Below are 9,782 nucleotides of genomic sequence, written 5' to 3' on the forward strand. Positions count from 1 at the left end.
TTACTGTGTCCCTCAAACTTCAGGGCCCCTTACACAGGCACAGGCCCCTTCTAAATAAATATTAACCTTTGTTTTTTAGTTGATATTTGTAATTTTGTGTTCTTTTTCTTGAAGAAAGCTCCCAAGATTGAATAAGCTTCAGGCCCTACAACACCTGGATCTGCCCCTAAGGAGAGAGCCGATTATAAGCAATGAAACCTGAAGACATAAGAGGCAATAAGATGTAGCACTAGATTCTGGAAGAGGAGGGAAAGGATGGGATGAGTTATGTGTGGAAAAGAATCACCCCTTCAAAGAGGCTGGGGGCGGGAGAGAGAATTGGGGAAGACACAAAGAAATGTTGAGAGAGTAGAGAGTTGGTGAGAAACCTTATGCTGAATAAATGACCTTGATTACAACAAGGCAAGTTTGGGAACAGACAAGACAGATAAATACAGAGGACAGGTAGTGTTGACAAAAATGGGCTGAAAACTCTTAACCGTGGAGTCCCACCTGGATGTGCGTGAAGGACCCTGAGAAGAAGAGGAAAGTCTCCAGGGAGACAGAGCAAGTGCAATATGAAATAAAGAGTGGGATAAGTCACAACCTGTACAGAAGACTTGCAAACTCCTAGAATTTGAATGTGGAGTAATTCCCAGTGACAGCATATTCCATGCTACTCTCTTTAACGTAGAAAGTGGTAATCACACAGTCATGCCCGACTCTTTGTGACCCCATGGACTCTGGCCCACCAGGCTCCTCTGTCCATGGGATTCTCCAGGCAAGAATACTGGAGTGGGTTCCCGTTCCCTTCTCCAGGGAATATCTGTAGGGCTGCTCTCAAATGCCTTTATCAAGCCTTCCCTAGTTCCCTGAATTGAATTTAGTCTCTCCCTTTCTCCAATTTCACAGTACCTTGCCTGTTCCAGTCTCCTGGAAAAGGGCATGGCAATGCACTCCAGTATTCTTGCCTGGAGATTCCCACGGACAGAGGAGCCTGGTGGGCTCTAGTCCATGGGGTCGCAAAGAGTCGGACTCGACGGAGTGACTAACACACTTGTCTGTTCCAGTACTTATTTCACTGGTGTTGCTTTGGTTATGACTAGCTGGTTCTGCGTTTGTCTCCTGTACTAGATTGTGAACTTCTTGTCTGAAACATCTTCCTGTCTATAGCCTAATCCTTGGGACATAGAAAGCATGCAGTAAGTGATCACAAAGTGAACACGGCCTACTGGAAGCGAAAGCCTTGAAACACCTTCAGTTAAAGAGACTGCAGGTAAATTGTGAGAGAAATTATCTAGTTTCACTGAAATCTCAGGGAAGCTGTGAGAACCTCTCTTCTTCTCCCAATGTCTGAAGTGTGTACACATCAGCCTGTGGCCACATAACCCCAGACAACCACAGGGCTCCCCACGAGGCACAGGAAATGGAGCCCATCCCTGTTGAGGTGAACAAGTGACTCATTATTCTGCTGCAGCCAGCTCAGCCAGAAACTGTCCTAAGCTGAAATTTTCACAAGTTTGGGCTCTGGCTTATAGTAAAACTCCTATCTTTGAGTTTTAGTTACCAATGCCCATCTCTTACCTGTATGGTAAGAGGCTATCAGACCAAGGTGCAAACACCCTGAAATTGTATGAATTTGAAGTATATATGCATATGAATGTTATTCTGGGGAGAAAGTCAGAAGTAGCCCTATCCCATAGAACTTTCTGCAGTGGTGGAAGTGTTCTGTATTTGCCCTGTCCAATACAGTAGCCGCTGGCCGTATGTGGCCATTGGGCACTTGAAAAATGATTGATGTGATTCAGAAACTGTAATTTACTTTGATTTAATTGAATTACAAGTTAACTTCAATTTAAATAGCCACACAGAGCTAGTGTCTACCATATTGAGCAACATAGCGCTAGACAATTCTGTAATACCATGTATTAGCTCAGTCTAGTGCTTTTTAAAACTTGTCTATCCTTCTTTACCCTTGAAAGCAGCAGCCATCTGTTGCTAATTATCATATATTTGGTGCCTGACACAGACTCAGTGCTTAATAAATGTTTGTTAAACGAATGACTGAAAGACCAAATGTCACATTTTCTCTGAACTTAGTTTTCTTTTTTCTAAAATAAAAAGGATGTGCACCAAGATTAGAGAAGGAAATGGCAACCCACTCCAGTATTCTTGCCTAGAGAATCCCGTGGACAGAGGAGCCTGGTGGGCTGCTGTCCATGGGGTTGCACAGAGTCGGATACGACTGAAGCGACTTAGCAGCAGCAGCACTAAGATTTCTTCTAGCTAAAAGCAAATAAACAACAACAACAACAACAAAACCTAAGAATCTAGTAAGCAAATACTCACTCATTAAACAAATATCTATTGAAGTAGCCAAGTTACTTCATCCTTGTGGCAGGCTGAGGAAACTATCATTATGCTTCCAAATAACTGAATTTTAGAAAAGGAAAGTAATTTGCCCAAGTGTGTTAGTCTCTCAGTGGTGTCTGACTGTTTGCGACCCCATGGGCTGTAGCCCACCAGGCTCCTCTGTCCATGGAATTCTCCAGGCAAGAATACTGGAGCGGGTTGCCATTTCCTTCTCCATGAGATCTTCCCGATCTAGGGATCAAACCCAGGTCTCCTGTGTTGCAGGCAGATTCTTTACCCTCTGAGCCACCAGGGAAGCCCCAGGGTGACGCAGTAAACCTGAATCCAGATCTGTCTAGCTGTTTCCACTACACTTCAGCTTCTATGTAAATTATAAACATAAATTTGTGCTGTGTTTAGTCACTAAGTTGTGTCCGACTCTTCACGACCCCATGGACTGTAGCCCACCAGGTCCCTCTGTTCTTGGGGATTCTCCAGGTGGGTTGCCATACCCTCCTCCAGGGGATCTTCCCAACCAGGGATCGAACCCAGGTCTCCCACATTGCAAGCAGATTCTTTACCGTCTGAGCCACCAGGCAAGCCCTAAATATAAATTTCGACAAATATAAAACAGCAAATAACTTCACATTGAGAGGGCAGGGTGGCACAGAAATGTCAATGGAGTGAAATACAGATCTTCCTGTTAGGAAGATAATGGGTTCTACAGATAGATTCTGAGTGAGAACTGCCAGCTTTTTCAGAAAGACCACCTGGCTCTTGAGGAGGGGCACATGCTCCTCTGGAGAAGCTAATTAATCTAATGGGAAGAACTCCTGACCCCACTGACGCTGATGAAAGGAGGCAGCAGGGAAATCAGCCTGGGGTTTATTATAGTAAATCCCTAGAAACCTTTCAGAGCATTATCTTGCCTCTGTCATCAGCAAATGAAAGCTTCAAACAAAAAGATTCCTTCCTTACTCCATCCCCAGACACATTCTTACAAAATGTTCTTTTGGACTGTTTAAGGCTAATGAGTGAGAATATCTTTCTCGATCTAGGTATAACATACCTTTGACCCAGTAATTTTTCATATCTAAGCATTTATCCTAAAGAGCTACTTAGGCACATAATCAAGGTGTAGTTACCCAAGTGGTTACTAAAAACATCAAACATTTATGAGCCAATTGGAGAAGTTTGAACATTTAATATTTGATGATATTATGGAATTATTGTTTAGTTTCTTAGGTGTGGCAATAGTATTGTTATTGCTATCCTATTTTTTTAAATGAACATTCTTCTCTTTTGGAGCTACTTACTGATGAAATAACAAAGACTTGGTTAAAGTATTTATCCCAGCTCTTTTTACTTTATTCGTTTACTTTTTAATATTTATTTGGCTTGTCTGGCTTTAGTTGCAGCACGCAGGATCTTCGTTGCGTCGTGTGGCTCTTTTGCCGAAGCGCACGGCGTCTCTAGCTGTGGTCTGTGGGTTCCCATGCACCCTGGTTCGGTTGTTGCAGCTCTAGGGCTTAGTTGCTCGGCAGCACATGGGATCATAGTTCCCTGACCGGGGACCAAACCCATGTCCCCTGCATTGCAAAGTGGACTCTTAACCAGTGGACCACAGTGAAGTCCCCTAGCTCTCTTTATGATAGCAAAATGCAAGGAGGGACCACGTGATTAGAACTGGGTCTATTAGGATGACCAAAACTTTCGTTCAGATTTTGGAAAGCTGGTATGGAAAATCCGAATGAATTTTTTGGCCAACCTAAGAAAAGTTTTTATCTATCCTCATAATGAAATAATATGCACCCATTAAATCAAGTTGTGTGTATATGTCTGGAAGGATATACTAAAATGTTAACAGTGGTGACTTTTCAAGCAGTTTCAGTTTTCTTTCTGTTTATATTTTCTGAAATAGTTTTATTGAACATGTTATTTACGTAATAAAACAATTTAAAATTGATTTATAGATATTTAAGGTGGAGAAAAGTAAATGAGAGAATTTTGCAAAGAAATTTAAAGGACCAGTGAATGTGTGGCTGTTATTGTTTTTTGTTTTGTTTTTTTTCTATCACAAAATGATACCTGATCTAGAGGCAGCTCAGAGGCTGACAGACTTTAGGCCCCAAGACAGATTAACCATTACAACTGATATTTTTGAAGTTGTACCTGCCTTTGGATGAATTCCCCCTCCCCAGACCAAGAGGAGTGATACTTGCAATGTTTTGACTTCAGGTTGTGGGCCTTAGACCTCCTTCTCTGGCTGACTTGCTGTTGGGTTGTTCGTGAAGTCTTTGATCTTCACTCTCTGCAGAGCCACTACAGGCTAAATTGAGTCTCACCCTGCCCACGCTCCAGGGCTTCAAGGTGCTACTATTTCCAGGAGGAATTTATGGAAACACAGACTTGATTCTGTGTTTGGGGTTTGCCATAATCAATTAATGCATTCTATGACTCTGAATAGCCCAAATGCCTAGAATCTATAGTCTTCTCCTTGGCTACATTTAGGTCTCATCTTGCACGATATGAAAAATTAAGTAGCAACAAACACAATCCTTCAGATCTAATGGGCCTAAGGGAAGAGGCCCTGGCTCACTCGACAGGTATATTTTTAATACCGACAAACACGCTTCTCCTGCTAAAAGCCTCAGGCTCCACTCAGATGGTGAAATGAAACCCAGGAGGAGACACTGTGTTTGTGGTAGAAAACCAGAGGAGTGGTCAGGAGATTTGTGAGCCAGTTCTGGCTTCCCTGGTCACTGTGCATGGAACATGTGGCCAGTCATGTCCCCTAACTGAGTCTCCATTTCTATGTATGTTGGACAGTGTTCATATTTTCATAATTCAAACACCTACTTAGTCTCAACTATCTGTGAGCCACTTTGCCAGCTCAAAAGGAAATAAAGTGTCAAAGAACTTACAGGCCTGAAGGCAGTACCAACATGAACGCCACAAAAGCCAGACAGTGGGAAACAGGACGGTAAGTAGTGCTTTATTTTGGAAAGAGAGGCAGGGGTAGGGGAGGAAGAAAGACTGTCTCAATTGAGAAACTGATTTGTTTTCTACTTTCTAAATACAGCAGTTATATTATTTAGTTTCCCTCTGGATTTCCAGGAAGTCCAGAGCTGGTCTTAGTTGGGTGCTCCCAGAAGTAAACTCTGAGACAGAGATTCCAGTGCAAGCAGTTTATTTTGGAGGTCATCCCAGGAAGCACTGACAGAGGACTGGGGCAGTCAGACAGGGAAGGGGAGCAGGTTACCATGCAGGCAACTACAGCTTATTCCCCTCCATGGAAGTCCGAGAACATTATGGAATATGCCTCCAAGTTATCCCAGCCATGGGGAAGGGCGCTGGTGTCTTCATTCACAACTCCCCATTCGCTTCTGGCCACAAGCTGCTTCCGGTGGCATTTACTCGGGCACTGCCAGCTTCTGTCAAGCATGGCAGAACGTGCTCCCCACGATAGAGGGTTGCAAATGCTCACAGATTTCTTAATTTCGGATATCCATGTTCTCTCTGTGATAGACTGTTGTTTCCCACCCCTGGTCCACCTCAACCCCACCTGTTCTCCTTATTTCAAAAGAAGAATTTAAGTTGGGCATGTGGCTACCTAAGTAGAGAGGACTTTTTTCAGGTTTCCTCTCAGGTAAGTGTGGCCTAATAGCCTAGTTATGGACAATGGTGTGTACCTGGAAGGATGTACAGCACTTCCAAGTCATGCCCTTAAAAGACAGACACTCTGCTGCTCCCCTATCCCCAGTCTCTGCTTCCCACTGGAGGGGTTGCTGAGACCAGAGCAGCCAACCTGGACAGAGTGACAGAAGCCATGTGGTATCACAGTGGAGACATTCCACTCAAGACCTTCCAGCTCTTGAAGATATCTCCTGATTGTTACTTAAGAGACAAACTCTTTGTGATATCAGCTTAGCCTATACCTTAACCAACTACTCTCTTTCTCTCAGTACTTTAAATGTTTTCCTTTTTAGCCTTATTTTATTATTCTTATTGGATAATGTCTTGCAGTAGGATTCCTGGCATGCTACAGTCCATGGGGTGGCAAAGAATCAGACATGACTGAGTGACTCAACTGAGGATCCCTTAACAACTAAATCCCTGTGATATTTGCCATATCCATGGCTCCCATTCATGCTTTCAATCATCTCTTTATATATGGAAAGATTCTGTTAAAGATAAATGCAACTGGACGTGACTGAAAGTGGTGAAAACAGATTTTATTCAGTAGCTACTTGACAGCACAGGAAATGCAGGGCCCTGATTTGTACAGAGGTAATGAAGCATTTTAAAAGAAGGAAGGAGAAGAGAGGTAGAGAGAGTTGGGACTCAAGAAAAAGGTTACAAAGGGCAACCAATGTACATGTGATTAGCCCAGCTGTGTCTGATAGCTGGTAATTAGGGAAGTTAGGATTCTACCTCCCACATGGACTGGGAGACAGAGACCCTCAGTTCAGTTCAGTTCAGTCGCTCCGTTGTGTCCGACTCTTTGCGACCCCATGGACTGAAGCACACCAGGCCTCCCTGTCCATCACCAGCTCCTGGAGTTTACTCAAACTCATGTCCATTGAGTCCAAACATCTCATCCTCTGTTGTCCCCTTCTCCTTCTGCCTTCAATCTTTCCCAACATCAGGGTCTTTTCCAATGAGTCAGGTCTTCACATCAGGTGGCCAAAGTATTGGAGTTTCAGCTTTAGCATCAGCCCTTCCAATGAATATTCAGGACTTATTTCCTTTAGGATGGACTGGCTGGATCTCCTTGCTGTCCAAGGGACTCTCAAGAGTCTTCTCCAACACCACAGTTCAAAAGCATCCATTCTTCAGCAATCAGCTTTCTTTATAGTCCAATTCTCACATCCACACATGACCACTGGAAAAACCATAGCTTTGACTAGACGGACTGTTGTCAGCAAAGTAATGTCTCTGCTTTTTAATATGCTATTTAGGTTGGTCATAGCTTTTCTTCCAAGGAGCAAGCATCTTTTAATTTCATGGATGCAGTCACCATCTGCAATGATTTTGGAGCCCCAGAAAATAAAGCCTGTCACTGTTTCCACTGTTTCCCCATCTATTTGCCATAAAGTGATGGGACTGGATGCCATGATCTTAGTTTTCTGAATGTTGAGTTTTAAGCCAACTTTTTCACTCTCCTCTTTCACTTTCATCAAGAGGCTCTTTAGTTCCTCTTCACTTTCTGCCATAAGGCTGGTGTCATCTGCATATCTGAGGTTATTGATATTTCTCCCGGCAATCTTGATTCCAGCTTGTGCTTCATCCAGCCCAGCATTTCTCATGATGTACTCTATGTATAAGTTAAACAAGCAGGGTGACAGTATACAGCCTTGATGTACTCCTTTTCCAATTTGGAACCAGTCTGTTGTTTCATGTCCAGTTCAGTTGCTTCTTGACCTGCATACAGATTTCTCAGGAGGCAGGTCAGGTGGTCTGGTATTCCCAACTCTTTAAGAATTTTCCACAGTTTGCTATGATCCATATAGTCAAAGGCTTTGGCATAGTCAATAAAGCAGGAGTAGATGTTTTTCTGGAACTCTCTTGCTTTTTTGATGATCCAGCAGATGTTGGCAATTTGATCTCTGGTTCCTCTGCATTTTCTAAACCCAGCGTGAACGCAGAGACCCTAATCCTCTTTATTTCATTCTTTTAAAATATTTATTTATTTATTTGACTGTGTCGGGTCCTAGTCACAGCACACGGGTTCTTCAGTCTTCCTTGCGGCATGTAGGATGTTTAGTTGCAGCATGTGGGATATTTTAGTGGTAGCACATGAACTCTTATTTGCAGCATGTGGGGTCTAGTTCCCTGACCAGGTATGGAACTGGGTCCCCTGCACTGAGAGCTTGGAGTTTTAGTTACTGGACTACCAGGGAAGTTTCAAGGAACTATCCCTCTTGATGATAAAAACATTCTTGAAAAAGATACTCCTGACTTGTAGCAGATTTATAAACATCTCAAAGAGACAGGAAAAGGATTCACAATAGCATGTCCTCTCTGATAAATGCTCTATGCAGAGATCAGAGGTCTTTTGTCAGGTGTTGGCTAGAACAGACCATAAATTCCTTTGATAGCCCTGAGCTTTTTCAAACAGGTGCTTGGAAGGGAGCTGGATTGTCCCAGCCTTAGGCTGCCAGAAGCCATGTTTTGCATTTCTCAGGTCCCACATTATGAATCCCACCTCCTCAGTGTAGGAGTCAGAACTTACATGTCCAGACTCCCTTGCAGCTAGGGTACAGGCCCTTGACCAAGTTTCTCCCACATTCTTAGATACTAACAAATGATGAGGAGGCCAGGCTCAAGGAAAATGATCTTCAGCCAAGCACAGTGATGAAGATATTGGGGTTTGAGGGCAGTGAGGCTGATGTCTCTGAGGGGATGTGTGAGACTGGGTCTGAGAATGTGTAAGTACTGCATATGGAACTGCTTGCTGCTCCTCGAGACAACTGCCTCCACCAGGATGAAGGACTTGCTGAGGGGGATGCTGACAGGAGCAGGAAGCAAGGAAAGCACAGATCCCTTCTCCCTTCTCCAGACTTTCTGATGCCTTCAAGCAACTCCCACCACCCTGTAGGCAAAAGATGAATGTATTCTGTAGTTTCAGTGCCCCAAGCAGAATATGTAGAAGGGTGGATTTGAAACAGAGAAACAATAGCTTAATAATCAGCAAGAATCTTAAAAACAAAGGTGTTAAATATTCTTAGGCATATATAATTTCTTGCAATGGAATAAACCCTTTGGTTGTTACTTTATTTGTCTCTTTTCTTCTTGTCCTCTTCTTTCTTTCTAAATGGTCTCCTCCATGGCTTCAATTACAGTCTCCATGACATTATCCCTAAATTCTATTTCCAGGGCAGGTCTCTTGTTTGCACTGCAGTTTTATATATTTGATTGTCTTCTCAGTATCTCCTCCCTTTTGTCTCCTCGGTCTCTCAGACTTAACACACCCAATCTCTGGGTCTTTTCCTGGAGCCTGCTGTGTTCTCTAGTTCCATGAATGTACCACCATCCCTCCCCCCGTTTCATGGGAACACCTGAGAGTGACTGTTGACACCTCCCATCTTCCTCATTTTTCATATCCATTTAGTATCAAGTTCATTGGGTGTACTTCCTCAATACTTTTGAATGTCTTCACTTCTCTGCACTACACCTGCCCTGGTCCAAGGCCATCATCTTCTCTCACTTGAGCTGTTGCAATAGCCTCCTAAATAACTCCCTGCATCCAGTTTTTTTAAAAATTTATTTATTTGGCTGTGCTGAGTCTTAGTTACAGCACACAGGCTCTTCAATCTTTGTTGCAGCATATGGGATCTGTAGTTGCTGCAATGAAACGCTTAGTTGCAGCATATGAACTCTTAGTTGCAGCATGTGGAATCTAGTTCCCTGGCCAGGGATTAAACCGGGATCAGACACCCTGTGTTGGG

The sequence above is a fragment of the Bos grunniens genome, chromosome 21 (genome assembly GCF_055505025.1).
Source record: "Bos grunniens cultivar Pamir isolate PY7600 chromosome 21, Bosgru_T2T1.0, whole genome shotgun sequence".
Taxonomy (NCBI): domain Eukaryota; kingdom Metazoa; phylum Chordata; class Mammalia; order Artiodactyla; family Bovidae; genus Bos; species Bos grunniens.